Below are 15,455 nucleotides of genomic sequence, written 5' to 3' on the forward strand. Positions count from 1 at the left end.
TAGTCCTGGTTCTAGTTCTGGTTCTAGTTCTGGTTCTGGTTTTAGTTCTGGTCCTGGTTCTAGTTAGACTAGGAGAAAAAGTGGACGACATTGCTGAAGGGAGAGAGGCAGTGGTCCTGGTCCTATTTCTGGTCCTGGTTGTAGTCCTGGTCCTAGTTCTGGTCCTGGTTCTAGTCCTGGTCCGAGTTCTGGTCATGGTTCTAGTTCTGGTCCTGGTTCTAGTCCTGGTTCTAGTTCTGGTCCTGGTTCTAGTTCTGGTTCTCGTTCTAGTTCTGGTCCTGGTTCTAGTCCTGGTTCTAGTTCTGGTCCTGGTTCTAGTTCTGGTTCTGGTTGTAGTTCTGGTCCTGGTTCTAGTTAGACTAGGAGAAAAAGTGGACGACATTGCTGAAGGGAGAGAGGCAGTGGTCCTGGTCCTATTTCTGGTCCTGGTTCTAGTCCTGGTTCTACTTCTGGTCCTGGTTCTAGTCCTGGTCCTAGTTCTAGTCCTGGTTCTAGTTCTGGTCCTGGTTCTCGTTCTGGTTCTAGTTCTGGTCCTGGTTCTAGTTATGGTCCTGGTTTTAGTTCTGGTCCTGGTTCTAGTTAGACTAGGAGAAAAAGTGGACGACATTGCTGAAGGGAGAGAGGCAGTGGTCCTGGTCCTATTTCTGGTACTGGTTCTAGTCCTGGTTCTAGTTATGGTTCTAGTTCTGGTTCTGGTTTTTGTTCTGGTCCTGGTTCTAGTTAGACTAAAAGAAAAAGTGGATGACATTGCTGAAGGGAGAGAGGCAGTGGTCCTGGTCCTATTTGTGGTCCTGGTTCTAGTCCTGGTTCTAGTTCTGGTCCTGGTTCTGGTTCTGGTTCTGGTTTTAGTTCTGGTCCTGGTTCTAGTTAGACTAGGATAAAAAGTGGATGACATTGCTGAAGGGAGAGAGGCAGTGGTCCTGGTCCTATTTCTGGTCGTGGTTCTAGTCCTGGTTCTAGTTCTGGTCCTGGTTCTAGTCCTGGTCCTAGTTCTGGTCCTGGTTCTAGTTCTGGTCCTGGATCTTGTCCTGGTCCTAGTTCTGGTCCTGGTCCTATTTCTGGTCCTGGTTCTAGTCCTGGTTCTAGTTCTGGTCCTGGTTCTAGTTCTGGTCCTGGTTCTTGTCCTGGTCCTAGTTCTGGTCCTGGTCCTATTTCTGGTCCTGGTTCTAGTTCTGGTTCTAGTTCTGGTCCTGGTTCTAGTTCTGGTTCTGGTTCTGGATTTAGTTCTGGTCCTGGTTCTAGGTAGACTAGGTGAAAAAGTGGACGACATTGCTGAAGGGAGAGAGGCAGTGGTCCTGGTCCTATTTCTGGTCCTGGTTCTAGTCCTGGTTCTAGTTCCAGTCCTGGTTCTAGTCCTGGTCCTAGTTCTGGTCCTGGTTCTAGTTCTGGTTCTGGTTTTAGTTCTGGTCCTGTTTCTAGTTAGACTAGGAGAAAAAGTGGATGACATTGCTGAAGGGAGAGAGGCAGTGGTCCTGGTCCTATTTGTGGTCCTGGTTCTAGTCCTGGTCCTTCGTCTGGTCCTGGTTCTAGTTCTGGTTCTGGTTCTAGTTCTGGTCCTGGTTCTAGTTAGACTAAGAGAAAAAGTGGACGACATTGCTGAAGGGAGACAGGCAGTGGTCCTGGTCCTATTTCTGGTCCTGGTTCTAGTCCTGGTTCTAGTTCTGGTCCTGGTTCTAGTCCTGGTTCAAGTTCGGGTCCTGGTTCTAGTTCTGGTTCTGGTTCTAGTTCTGGTCCTGGTTCTAGTTCTGGTCCTGGTTCTAGTCCTGGTTCTAGTTCTGGTCCTGGTTCTAGTTCTGGTTCTGGTTCTAGTTCTGGTCCTGGTTCTAGTCCTGGTTCTAGTTCTGGTCCTGGTTCTAGTTCTAGTTCTGGTTGTAGTTCTGATTCTGGTTCTAGTCCTGGTCCTAGTTCTGGTCCTGGTTCTAGTTCTGGTCCTGGTTCTAGTTCTGGTCCTGGTTCTAGTTAGACTAGGATAAAAAGTGGATGACATTGCTGAAGGGAGAGAGGCAGTGGTCCTGGTCCTATTTCTGGTCGTGGTTCTAGTCCTGGTTCTAGTTCTGGTCCTGGTTCTAGTCCTGGTCCTAGTTCTGGTCCTGGTTCTAGTTCTGGTCCTGGTTCTAGTCCTGGTCCTAGTTCTGGTCCTGGTTCTAGTTCTGGTCCTGGTTCTAGTCCTGGTCCTAGTTCTGGTCCTGGTTCTAGTTCTGGTTCTGGTTTTAATTCTGGTCCTGTTTCTAGTTAGACTAGGAGAAAAAGTGGACGACATTGCTGAAGGGAGAGAGGCAGTGGTCCTGGTCCTATTTGTGGTCCTGGTTCTAGTCCTGGTCCTACGTCTGGTCCTGGTTCTAGTTCTGGTTCTGGTTCTAGTTCTGGTCCTGGTTCTAGTTAGACTAAGAGAAAAAGTGGACGACATTGCTGAAGGGAGACAGGCAGTGGTCCTGGTCCTATTTCTGGTCCTGGTTCTAGTCCTGGTTCTAGTTCTGGTCCTGGTTCTAGTCCTGGTTCTAGTTCGGGTCCTGGTTCTAGTTCTAGTTCTGGTTCTAGTTCTGGTCCTGGTTCTAGTTCTGGTCCTGGTTCTAGTCCTGGTTCTAGTTCTGGTCCTGGTTCTAGTTCTGGTTCTGGTTCTAGTTCTGGTCCTGGTTCTAGTCCTGGTTCTAGTTCTGGTCCTGGTTCTAGTTCTGGTTCTGGTTGTAGTTCTGGTCCTGGTTCTAGTTAGACTAGGAGAAAAAGTGGACGACATTGCTGAAGGGAGAGAGGCAGTGGTCCTGGTCCTATTTCTGGTCCTGGTCCTATTTCTGGTCCTGGTTCTAGTCCTGGTTCTAGTTCTGGTCCTGGTTCTAGTTCTGGTCATGGTTCTAGTCCTGGTCCTAGTTCTGGTCCTGGTCCTATTTCTGGTCCTGGTTCTAGTTCTGGTTCTAGTTCTGGTCCTGGTTCTACTTCTGGTTCTCGTTTTAGTTCTGGTCCTGGTTCTAGTTAGACTAGGAGAAAAAGTGGACGACATTGCTGAAGGGAGAGAGGCAATGGTCCTGGTCCTATTTGTGGTCCTGGTTCTAGTCCTGGTTCTAGTTCTGGTTCTAGTTCTGGTTCTGGTTTTAGTTCTGGTCCTGGTTCTAGTTAGACTAGGAGAAAAAGTGGACGACATTGCTGAAGGGAGAGAGGCAGTGGTCCTGGTCCTATTTCTGGTCCTGGTTGTAGTCCTGGTCCTAGTTCTGGTCCTGGTTCTAGTCCTGGTCCGAGTTCTGGTCATGGTTCTAGTTCTGGTCCTGGTTCTAGTCCTGGTTCTAGTTCTGGTCCTGGTTCTAGTTCTGGTTCTCGTTCTAGTTCTGGTCCTGGTTCTAGTCCTGGTTCTAGTTCTGGTCCTGGTTCTAGTTCTGGTTCTGGTTGTAGTTCTGGTCCTGGTTCTAGTTAGACTAGGAGAAAAAGTGGACGACATTGCTGAAGGGAGAGAGGCAGTGGTCCTGGTCCTATTTCTGGTCCTGGTTCTAGTCCTGGTTCTACTTCTGGTCCTGGTTCTAGTCCTGGTCCTAGTTCTAGTCCTGGTTCTAGTTCTGGTCCTGGTTCTCGTTCTGGTTCTAGTTCTGGTCCTGGTTCTAGTTATGGTCCTGGTTTTAGTTCTGGTCCTGGTTCTAGTTAGACTAGGAGAAAAAGTGGACGACATTGCTGAAGGGAGAGAGGCAGTGGTCCTGGTCCTATTTCTGGTACTGGTTCTAGTCCTGGTTCTAGTTATGGTTCTAGTTCTGGTTCTGGTTTTTGTTCTGGTCCTGGTTCTAGTTAGACTAAAAGAAAAAGTGGATGACATTGCTGAAGGGAGAGAGGCAGTGGTCCTGGTCCTATTTGTGGTCCTGGTTCTAGTCCTGGTTCTAGTTCTGGTCCTGGTTCTAGTTCTGGTTCTGGTTTTAGTTCTGGTCCTGGTTCTAGTTAGACTAGGATAAAAAGTGGATGACATTGCTGAAGGGAGAGAGGCAGTGGTCCTGGTCCTATTTCTGGTCGTGGTTCTAGTCCTGGTTCTAGTTCTGGTCCTGGTTCTAGTCCTGGTCCTAGTTCTGGTCCTGGTTCTAGTTCTGGTCCTGGATCTTGTCCTGGTCCTAGTTCTGGTCCTGGTCCTATTTCTGGTCCTGGTTCTAGTCCTGGTTCTAGTTCTGGTCCTGGTTCTAGTTCTGGTCCTGGTTCTAGTCCTGGTCCTAGTTCTGGTCCTGGTCCTATTTCTGGTCCTGGTTCTAGTTCTGGTTCTAGTTCTGGTCCTGGTTCTAGTTCTGGTTCTGGTTCTGGATTTAGTTCTGGTCCTGGTTCTAGGTAGACTAGGTGAAAAAGTGGACGACATTGCTGAAGGGAGAGAGGCAGTGGTCCTGGTCCTATTTCTGGTCCTGGTTCTAGTCCTGGTTCTAGTTCCAGTCCTGGTTCTAGTCCTGGTCCTAGTTCTGGTCCTGGTTCTAGTTCTGGTTCTGGTTTTAATTCTGGTCCTGTTTCTAGTTAGACTAGGAGAAAAAGTGGATGACATTGCTGAAGGGAGAGAGGCAGTGGTCCTGGTCCTATTTGTGGTCCTGGTTCTAGTCCTGGTCCTTCGTCTGGTCCTGGTTCTAGTTCTGGTTCTGGTTCTAGTTCTGGTCCTGGTTCTAGTTAGACTAAGAGAAAAAGTGGACGACATTGCTGAAGGGAGACAGGCAGTGGTCCTGGTCCTATTTCTGGTCCTGGTTCTAGTCCTGGTTCTAGTTCTGGTCCTGGTTCTAGTCCTGGTTCAAGTTCGGGTCCTGGTTCTAGTTCTGGTTCTGGTTCTAGTTCTGGTCCTGGTTCTAGTTCTGGTCCTGGTTCTAGTCCTGGTTCTAGTTCTGGTCCTGGTTCTAGTTCTGGTTCTGTTTCATGTTCTGGTCCTGGTTCTAGTCCTGGTTCTAGTTCTGGTCCTGGTTCTAGTTCTAGTTCTGGTTGTAGTTCTGATTCTGGTTCTAGTCCTGGTCCTAGTTCTGGTCCTGGTTCTAGTTCTGGTTCTGGTTTTAGTTCTGGTCCTGGTTCTAGTTAGACTAGGAGAAAAAGTGGACGACATTGCTGAAGGGAGAGAGGCAGTGGTCCTGGTCCTATTTGTGGTCCTGGTTCTAGTCCTGGTCCTACGTCTGGTCCTGGTTCTAGTTATGGTCCTGGTTCTAGTTCTGGTCCTGGTTCTAGTTAGACTAGGAGAAAAAGTGGACGACATTGCTGAAGGGAGAGAGGCAGTGGTCCTGGTCCTATTTCTGGTACTGGTTCTAGTCCTGGTTCTAGTTCTGGTCCTGGTTCTAGTTCTGGTCCTGGTTCTAGTCCTGGTCCTAGTTCTGGTCCTGGTCCTATTTCTGGTCCTGGTTCTAGTTCTGGTTCTAGTTCTGGTCCTGGTTCTAGTTCTGGTTCTGGTTTTAGTTCTGGTCCTGGTTCTAGTTAGACTAGGTGAAAAAGTGGACGACATTGCTGAAGGGAGAGAGGCAGTGGTCCTGGTCCTATTTCTGGTCCTGGTTCTAGTCCTGGTTCTAGTTCTGGTCCTGGTTCTAGTCCTGGTCCTAGTTCTGGTCCTGGTTCTAGTTCTGGTTCTGGTTTTAATTCTGGTCCTGTTTCTAGTTAGACTAGGAGAAAAAGTGGACGACATTGCTGAAGGGAGAGAGGCAGTGGTCCTGGTCCTATTTGTGGTCCTGGTTCTAGTCCTGGTCCTACGTCTGGTCCTGGTTCTAGTTCTGGTTCTGGTTTTAGTTCTGGTCCTGGTTCTAGTTAGACTAGGAGAAAAAGTGGACGACATTGCTGAAGGGAGACAGGCAGTAGTCCTATTTCTGGTCCTGGTTCTAGTCCTGGTTCTAGTTCTGGTCCTGGTTCTAGTTCTGGTTATAGTTCGTGTCCTGGTTCTAGTTCTGGTTCTGGTTCTAGTTCTGGTCTTGGTTCTAGTTCTGGTCCTGGTTCTAGTCCTGGTTCTAGTTCTGGTCCTGGTTCTAGTTCTGGTTCTGGTTCTAGTTCTGGTCCTGGTTCTAGTCCTGGTTCTAGTTCTGGTCCTGGTTCTAGTTCTGGTTCTGGTTGTAGTTCTGGTCCTGGTTGTAGTTAGACTAGGAGAAAAAGTGGACGACATTGCTGAAGGGAGAGAGGCAGTGGTCCTGGTCCTATTTCTGGTCCTGGTCCTATTTCTGGTCCTGGTTCTAGTCCTGGTTCTAGTTCTGGTCCTGGTTCTAGTTCTGGTCATGGTTCTAGTCCTGGTCCTAGTTCTGGTCCTGGTCCTATTTCTGGTCCTGGTTCTAGTTCTGGTTCTAGTTCTGGTCCTGGTTCTAGTTCTGGTTCTGGTTTTAGTTCTGGTCCTGGTTCTAGTTAGACTAGGAGAAAAAGTGGACGACATTGCTGAAGGGAGAGAGGCAATGGTCCTGGTCCTATTTCTGGTCCTGCTTCTAGTCCTGGTTCTAGTTATGGTTCTAGTTCTGGTTCTGGTTTTAGTTCTGGTCCTGGTTCTAGTTAGACTAGGAGAAAAAGTGGATGACATTGCTGAAGGGAGAGAGGCAGTGGTCCTGGTCCTATTTGTGGTCCTGGTTGTAGTCCTGGTCCTAGTTCTGGTCCTGGTTCTAGTCCTGGTCCTAGTTCTGGTCATGGTTCTAGTTCTGGTCCTGGTTCTAGTCCTGGTTCTAGTTCTGGTCCTGGTTCTAGTTCTGGTTCTAGTTCTAGTTCTGGTCCTGGTCCTGGTTCTGGTCCTGGTTCTAGTTCTGGTCCTGGTTCTAGTTCTGGTTCTGGTTGTAGTTCTGGTCCTGGTTCTAGTTAGACTAGGAGAAAAAGTGGACGACATTGCTGAAGGGAGAGAGGCAGTGGTCCTGGTCCTATTTCTGGTCCTGGTTCTAGTCCTGGTTCTACTTCTGGTCCAGGTTCTAGTCCTGGTCCTAGTTCTAGTCCTGGTTCTAGTTCTGGTCCTGGTTCTAGTTCTGGTTCTAGTTCTGGTCCTGGTTCTAGTTATGGTCCTGGTTCTAGTTCTGGTCCTGGTTCTAGTTAGACTAGGAGAAAAAGTGGACGACATTGCTGAAGGGAGAGAGGCAGTGGTCCTGGTCCTATTTCTGGTACTGGTTCTAGTCCTGGTTCTAGTTATGGTTCTAGTTCTGGTTCTGGTTTTTGTTCTGGTCCTGGTTCTAGTTAGACTAAAAGAAAAAGTGGATGACATTGCTGAAGGGAGAGAGGCAGTGGTCCTGGTCCTATTTGTGGTCCCGGTTCTACTCCTGGTCCTAGTTCTGGTCCTGGTTCTAGTTCTGGTTCTGGTTTTAGTTCTGGTCCTGGTTCTAGTTCTGGTCCTGGTTCTAGTTTGACTAGGAGAAAAAGTGGACGACATTGCTGAAGGGAGAGAGGCAATGGTCCTGGTCCTATTGCTGGTCCTGGTTCTAGTTCTGTTCCTGGTTCTAGTTCTGGTCCTGGTTCTAGTTAGACTAGGATAAAAAGTGGATGACATTGCTGAAGGGAGAGAGGCAGTGGTCCTGGTCCTATTTCTGGTCGTGGTTCTCGTCCTGGTTCTAGTTCTGGTCCTGGTTCTAGTCCTGGTCCTAGTTCTGGTCCTGGTTCTAGTTCTGGTCCTGGTTCTAGTCCTGGTCCTAGTTCTGGTCCTGGTTCTAGTTCTGGTCCTGGTTCTAGTCCTGGTCCTAGTTCTGGTCCTGGTTCTAGTTCTGGTTCTGGTTTTAATTCTGGTCCTGTTTCTAGTTAGACTAGGAGAAAAAGTGGACGACATTGCTGAAGGGAGAGAGGCAGTGGTCCTGGTCCTATTTGTGGTCCTGGTTCTAGTCCTGGTCCTACGTCTGGTCCTGGTTCTAGTTATGGTCCTGGTTCTAGTTCTGGTCCTGGTTCTAGTTCTGGTTCTAGTTCTGGTCCTGGTTCTAGTTCTGGTTCTCGTTTTAGTTCTGGTCCTGGTTCTAGTTAGACTAGGAGAAAAAGTGGATGACATTGCTGAAGGGAGAGAGGCAGTGGTCCTGGTCGTATTTCTGGTCCTGGTTCTAGTCCTGGTTCTAGTTCTGGTCCTGGTTCTAGTTCTGGTTCTAGTTCTGGTCCTGGTTCTAGTTCTGGTTCTCGTTTTAGTTCTGGTCCTGGTTCTAGTTAGACTAGGAGAAAAAGTGGACGACATTGCTGAAGGGAGAGAGGCAGTGGTCCTGGTCCTATTTGTGGTCCTGGTTCTAGTCCTGGTCCTACGTCTGGTCCTGGTTCTAGTCCTGGTCCTATTTGTGGTCCTGGTTCTAGTCCTGGTCCTACGTCTGGTCCTGGTTCTAGTTATGGTCCTGGTTCTAGTTCTGGTCCTGGTTCTAGTTAGACTAGGAGAAAAAGTGGACGACATTGCTGAAGGGAGAGAGGCAGTGGTCCTGGTCCTATTTCTGGTACTGGTTCTAGTCCTGGTTCTAGTTATGGTTCTAGTTCTGGTTCTGGTTTTTGTTCTGGTCCTGGTTCTAGTTAGACTAAAAGAAAAAGTGGATGACATTGCTGAAGGGAGAGAGGCAGTGGTCCTGTTCCTATTTCTGGTCCTGGTTCTAGTCCTGGTCCTAGTTCTGTTCCTGGTTCTAGTTCTGGTTCTGGTTTTAGTTCTGGTCCTGGTTCTAGTTAGACTAGGAGAAAAAGTGGACGACATTGCTGAAGGGAGAGAGGCAATGGTCCTGGTCCTATTGCTGGTCCTTGTTCTAGTTCTGGTCCTGGTTCTAGTTCTGGTCCTGGTTCTAGTCCTGGTCCTAGTTCTGGTCCTGGTTCTAGTTCTGGTCCTGGCTCTAGTCCTGGTCCTAGTTCTGGTCCTGGTTCTAGTTCTGGTTCTGGTTGTAGTTCTGGTCCTGGTTCTAGTTAGACTAGGAGAAAAAGTGGACGACATTGCTGAAGGGAGAGAGGCAGTGGTCCTGGTCCTATTTCTGGTCCTGGTCCTATTTCTGGTCCTGGTTCTAGTCCTGGTTCTAGTTCTGGTCCTGGTTCTAGTTCTGGTCATGGTTCTAGTCCTGGTCCTAGTTCTGGTCCTGGTCCTATTTCTGGTCCTGGTTCTAGTTCTGGTTCTAGTTCTGGTCCTGGTTCTAGTTCTGGTTCTCGTTTTAGTTCTGGTCCTGGTTCTAGTTATACTAGGAGAAAAAGTGGACGACATTGCTGAAGGGAGAGAGGCAATGGTCCTGGTCCTATTTGTGGTCCTGGTTCTAGTCCTGGTTCTAGTTCTGGTTCTAGTTCTGGTTCTGGTTTTAGTTCTGGTCCTGGTTCTAGTTAGACTAGGAGAAAAAGTGGACGACATTGCTGAAGGGAGAGAGGCAGTGGTCCTGGTCCTATTTCTGGTCCTGGTTGTAGTCCTGGTCCTAGTTCTGGTCCTGGTTCTAGTCCTGGTCCGAGTTCTGGTCATGGTTCTAGTTCTGGTCCTGGTTCTAGTCCTGGTTCTAGTTCTGGTCCTGGTTCTAGTTCTGGTTCTAGTTCTAGTTCTGGTCCTGGTTCTAGTCCTGGTTCTAGTTCTGGTCCTGGTTCTAGTTCTGGTTCTGGTTGTAGTTCTGGTCCTGGTTCTAGTTAGACTAGGAGAAAAAGTGGACGACATTGCTGAAGGGAGAGAGGCAGTGGTCCTGGTCCTATTTCTGGTCCTGGTTCTAGTCCTGGTTCTACTTCTGGTCCTGGTTCTAGTCCTGGTCCTAGTTCTAGTCCTGGTTCTAGTTCTGGTCCTGGTTCTAGTCCTGGTTCTAGTTCTGGTCCTGGTTCTAGTTCTGGTTCTAGTTCTGGTCCTGGTTCTAGTTATGGTCCTGGTTTTAGTTCAGGTACTGGTTCTAGTTAGACTAGGAGAAAAAGTGGACGACATTGCTGAAGGGAGAGAGGCAGTGGTCCTGGTCCTATTTCTGGTCCTGGTTCTAGTCCTGGTTCTAGTTATGGTTCTAGTTCTGGTTCTGGTTTTTGTTCTGGTCCTGGTTCTAGTTAGACTAAAAGAAAAAGTGGATGACATTGCTGAAGGGAGAGAGGCAGTGGTCCTGGTCCTATTTGTGGTCCTGGTTCTAGTCCTGGTCCTAGTTCTGGTCCTGGTTCTAGTTCTGGTTCTGGTTTTAGTTCTGGTCCTGGTTCTAGTTAGACTAGGAGAAAAAGTGGACGACATTGCTGAAGGGAGAGAGGCAATGGTCCTGGTCCTATTGCTGGTCCTGGTTCTAGTTCTGGTCCTGGTTCTAGTTCTGGTCCTGGTTCTAGTTAGACTAAAAGAAAAAGTGGATGACATTGCTGAAGGGAGAGAGGCAGTGGTCCTGGTCCTATTTGTGGTCCTGGTTCTAGTCCTGGTCCTAGTTCTGGTCCTGGTTCTAGTTCTGGTTCTGGTTTTAGTTCTGGTCCTGGTTCTAGTTAGACTAGGATAAAAAGTGGATGACATTGCTGAAGGGAGAGAGGCAGTGGTCCTGGTCCTATTTCTGGTCGTGGTTCTAGTCCTGGTTCTAGTTCTGGTCCTGGTTCTAGTCCTGGTCCTAGTTCTGGTCCTGGTTCTAGTTCTGGTCCTGGATCTTGTCCTGGTCCTAGTTCTGGTCCTGGTCCTATTTCTGGTCCTGGTTCTAGTCCTGGTTCTAGTTCTGGTCCTGGTTCTAGTTCTGGTCCTGGTTCAAGTCCTGGTCCTAGTTCTGGTCCTGGTCCTATTTCTGGTCCTGGTTCTAGTTCTGGTTCTAGTTCTGGTCCTGGTTCTGGTTCTGGTTCTGGTTCTGGATTTAGTTCTGGTCCTGGTTCTAGGTAGACTAGGTGAAAAAGTGGACGACATTGCTGAAGGGAGAGAGGCAGTGGTCCTGGTCCTATTTCTGGTCCTGGTTCTAGTCCTGGTTCTAGTTCCAGTCCTGGTTCTAGTCCTGGTCCTAGTTCTGGTCCTGGTTCTAGTTCTGGTTCTGGTTTTAATTCTGGTCCTGTTTCTAGTTAGACTAGGAGAAAAAGTGGATGACATTGCTGAAGGGAGAGAGGCAGTGGTCCTGGTCCTATTTGTGGTCCTGGTTCTAGTCCTGGTCCTACGTCTGGTCCTGGTTCTAGTTCTGGTTCTGGTTCTAGTTCTGGTCCTGGTTCTAGTTAGACTAAGAGAAAAAGTGGACGACATTGCTGAAGGGAGACAGGCAGTGGTCCTGGTCCTATTTCTGGTCCTGGTTCTAGTCCTGGTTCTAGTTCTGGTCCTGGTTCTAGTCCTGGTTCTAGTTCGGGTCCTGGTTCTAGTTGTGGTTCTGGTTCTAGTTCTGGACCTGGTTATAGTTCTGGTCCTGGTTCTAGTCCTGGTTCTAGTTCTGGTCCTGGTTCTAGTTCTGGTTCTGGTTCTAGTTCTGGTCCTGGTTCTAGTCCTGGTTCTAGTTCTGGTCCTGGTTCTAGTTCTGGTTCTGGTTGTAGTTCTGGTCCTGGTTCTAGTTAGACTAGGAGAAAAAGTGGACGACATTGCTGAAGGGAGAGAGGCAGTGGTCCTGGTCCTATTTCTGGTCCTGGTCCTATTTCTGGTCCTGGTTCTAGTCCTGGTTCTAGTTCTGGTCCTGGTTCTAGTTCTGGTCATGGTTCTAGTCCTGGTCCTAGTTCTGGTCCTGGTCCTATTTCTGGTCCTGGTTCTAGTTCTGGTTCTAGTTCTGGTCCTGGTTCTAGTTCTGGTTCTCGTTTTAGTTCTGGTCCTGGTTCTAGTTAGACTAGGAGAAAAAGTGGACGACATTGCTGAAGGGAGAGAGGCAATGGTCCTGGTCCTATTTCTGGTCCTGGTTCTAGTCCTGGTTCTAGTTATGGTTCTAGTTCTGGTTCTGGTTTTAGTTCTGGTCCTGGTTCTAGTTAGACTAGGAGAAAAAGTGGACGACATTGCTGATGGGAGAGAGGCAGTGGTCCTGGTCCTATTTCTGGTCCTGGTTGTAGTCCTGGTCCTAGTTCTGGTCCTGGTTCTAGTCCTGGTCCTAGTTCTGGTCATGGTTCTAGTTCTGGTCCTGTTTCTAGTCCTGGTTCTAGTTCTGGTCCTGGTTCTAGTTCTGGTTCTAGTTCTAGTTCTGGTCCTGGTTCTAGTCCTGGTTCTAGTTCTGGTCCTGGTTCTAGTTCTGGTTCTGGTTGTAGTTCTGGTCCTGGTTCTAGTTAGACTAGGAGAAGAAGTGGACGACATTGCTGAAGGGAGAGAGGCAGTGGTCCTGGTCCTATTTCTGGTCCTGGTTCTAGTCCTGGTTCTACTTCTCGTCCTGGTTCTAGTCCTGGTCCTAGTTCTAGTCCTGGTTCTAGTTCTGGTCCTGGTTCTAGTTCTGGTTCTAGTTCTGGTCCTGGTTCTAGTTATGGTCCTGGTTCTAGTTATGGTCCTGGTTCTAGTTAGACTAGGAGAAAAAGTGGACGACATTGCTGAAGGGAGAGAGGCAGTGGTCCTGGTCCTATTTCTGGTACTGGTTCTAGTCCTGGTTCTAGTTATGGTTCTAGTTCTGGTTCTGGTTTTTGTTCTGGTCCTGGTTCTAGTTAGACTAAAAGAAAAAGTGGATGACATTGCTGAAGGGAGAGAGGCAGTGGTCCTGGTCCTATTTGTGGTCCTGGTTCTAGTCCTGGTCCTAGTTCTGGTCCTGGTTCTAGTTCTGGTTCTGGTTTTAGTTCTGGTCCTGGTTCTAGTTAGACTAGGATAAAAAGTGGATGACATTGCTGACGGGAGAGAGGCAGTGGTCCTGGTCCTATTTCTGGTCGTGGTTCTAGTCCTGGTTCTAGTTCTGGTCCTGGTTCTAGTCCTGGTCCTAGTTCTGGTCCTGGTTCTAGTTCTGGTCCTGGTTCTCGTCCTGGTCCTAGTTCTGGTCCTGGTCCTATTTCTGGTCCTGGTTCTAGTCCTGGTTCTAGTTCTGGTCCTGGTTCTAGTTCTGGTCCTGGTTCTAGTCCTGGTCCTAGTTCTGGTCCTGGTCCTATTTCTGGTCCTGGTTCTAGTTCTGGTTCTAGTTCTGGTCCTGGTTCTAGTTCTGGTTCTGGTTTTAGTTCTGGTCCTGGTTCTAGTTAGACTAGGAGAAAAAGTGGACGACATTGCTGAAGGGAGAGAGGCAGTGGTCCTGGTCCTATTTCTGGTCCTGGTTCTAGTTCTGGTTCTAGTTCTGGTTCTGGTTTTAGTTCTGGTCCTGGTTCTAGTTAGACTAGGAGAAAAAGTGGACGACATTGCTGAAGGGAGAGAGGCAGTGGTCCTGGTCCTATTTCTGGTCCTGGTTCTAGTCCTGGTTCTAGTTCCAGTCCTGGTTCTAGTCCTGGTCCTAGTTCTGGTCCTGGTTCTAGTTCTGGTTCTGGTTTTAATTCTGGTCCTGTTTCTAGTTAGACTAGGAGAAAAAGTGGACGACATTGCTGAAGGGAGAGAGGCAGTGGTCCTGGTCCTATTTGTGGTCCTGGTACTAGTCCTGGTCCTACGTCTGGTCCTGGTTCTAGTTCTGGTTCTGGTTTTAGTTCTGGTCCTGGTTCTAGTTAGACTAGGAGAAAAAGTGGACAACATTGCTGAAGGGAGACAGGCAGTGGTCCTGGTCCTATTTCTGGTCCTGGTTCTAGTCCTGGTTCTAGTTCTGGTCCTGGTTCTAGTCCTGGTTCTAGTTCGGGTCCTGGTTCTAGTTCTGGTTCTGGTTCTAGTTCTGGTCCTGGTTCTAGTTCTGGTCCTGGTTCTAGTCCTGGTTCTAGTTCTGGTCCTGGTTCTAGTTCTGGTTCTGGTTCTAGTTCTGGTCCTGGTTCTAGTCCTGGTTCTAGTTCTGGTCCTGGTTCTAGTTCTAGTTCTGGTTGTAGTTCTGGTCCTGGTTCTAGTTAGACTAGGAGAAAAAGTGGACGACATTGCTGAAGGGAGAGAGGCAGTGGTCCTGGTCCTATTTCTGGTCCTGGTCCTATTTCTGGTCCTGGTTCTAGTCCTGGTTCTAGTTCTGGTCCTGGTTCTAGTTCTGGTCATGGTTCTAGTCCTGGTCCTAGTTCTGGTCCTGGTCCTATTTCTGGTCCTGGTTCTAGTCCTGGTTCTAGTTCTGGTCCTGATTCTAGTTCTGGTTCTGGTTTTAGTTCTGGTCCTGGTTCTAGTTAGACTAGGAGAAAAAGTGGACGACATTGCTGAAGGGAGAGAGGCAATGGTCCTGGTCCTATTTCTGGTCCTGGTTCTAGTCCTGGTTCTAGTTATGGTTCTAGTTCTGGTTCTGGTTTTAGTTCTGGTCCTGGTTCTAGTTAGACTAGGAGAAAAAGTGGACGACATTGCTGAAGGGAGAGAGGCAGTGGTCCTGGTCCTATTTCTGGTCCTGGTTCTAGTCCTGGTTCTAGTTCCAGTCCTGGTTCTAGTCCTGGTCCTAGTTCTGGTCCTGGTTCTAGTTCTGGTTCTGGTTTTAATTCTGGTCCTGTTTCTAGTTAGACTAGGAGAAAAAGTGGACGACATTGCTGAAGGGAGAGAGGCAGTGGTCCTGGTCCTATTTCTGGTCCTGGTTCTAGTCCTGGTTCTAGTTATGGTTCTAGTCCTGGTCCTATTTCTGGTCCTGGTTGTAGTCCTGGTCCTAGTTCTGGTCCTGGTTCTAGTCCTGGTCCTAGTTCTGGTCATGGTTCTAGTTCTGGTCCTGGTTCTAGTCCTGGTTCTAGTTCTGGTCCTGGTTCTAGTTCTGGTTCTAGTTCTAGTTCTGGTCCTGGTTCTAGTCCTGGTTCTAGTTCTGGTCCTGGTTCTAGTTCTGGTTCTGGTTGTAGTTCTGGTCCTGGTTCTAGTTAGACTAGGAGAAAAAGTGGACGACATTGCTGAAGGGAGAGGCAGTGGTCCTGGTCCTATTTCTGGTCCTGGTTCTAGTCCTGGTTCTACTTCTGGTCCTGGTTCTAGTCCTGGTCCTAGTTCTAGTCCTGGTTCTAGTTCTGGTCCTGGTTCTAGTTCTGGTTCTAGTTCTGGTCCTGGTTCTAGTTATGGTCCTGGTTCTAGTTCTGGTCCTGGTTCTAGTTAGACTAGGAGAAAAAGTGGACGACATTGCTGAAGGGAGAGAGGCAGTGGTCCAGGTCCTATTTCTGGTCCTGGTTGTAGTCCTGGTTGTACTTCTGGTCCTGGTTCTAGTCCTGGTCCTTGTTCTGGTCCTGGTTCTAGGTCTGGTTCTGGTTTTAGTTCTGGTCCTGGTTCTAGTCCTGGTCCTAGTTCTGGTCCTGGTCCTATTTCTTGTCCTGGTTCTAGTCCTGGTTCTAGTTCTGGTCCTGGTTCTAGTTCTGGTTCTGGTTCTAATTCTGGTCCTGGTTCTAGTCCTGGTTCTAGTTCTGGTCCTGGTTCTAGTTCTGGTCCCGGTTCTAGTTAGACTAGGAGAAAAAGTGGACGACATTGCTGAAGGGAGAGAGGCAGTGGTCCTGGTCCTATTTCTGGTCCTGGTTCTAGTCCTGGTTCTAGTTCTGGTCATGGTTCTAGTCCTGGTCCTAGTTCTGGTCCTGGTTCTAGGTCTGGTTCTGGTTCTAGTTCTGGTCATGGTTCTAGTCCTGGTCCTAGTTCTGGTCCTGGTTCTAGTTCTGGTTCTGGTTGTAGTTCTGGTCCTGGTTCTAGTTAGACTAGGAGAAAAAGTGGACGACATTGCTGAAGGGAGAGAGGCAGTGGTCCTGGTCCTATTTCTGGT

Source organism: Telmatherina bonti, assembly GCF_933228915.1.
Source record: "Telmatherina bonti genome assembly, chromosome: 10".
NCBI lineage: Eukaryota > Metazoa > Chordata > Actinopteri > Atheriniformes > Telmatherinidae > Telmatherina > Telmatherina bonti.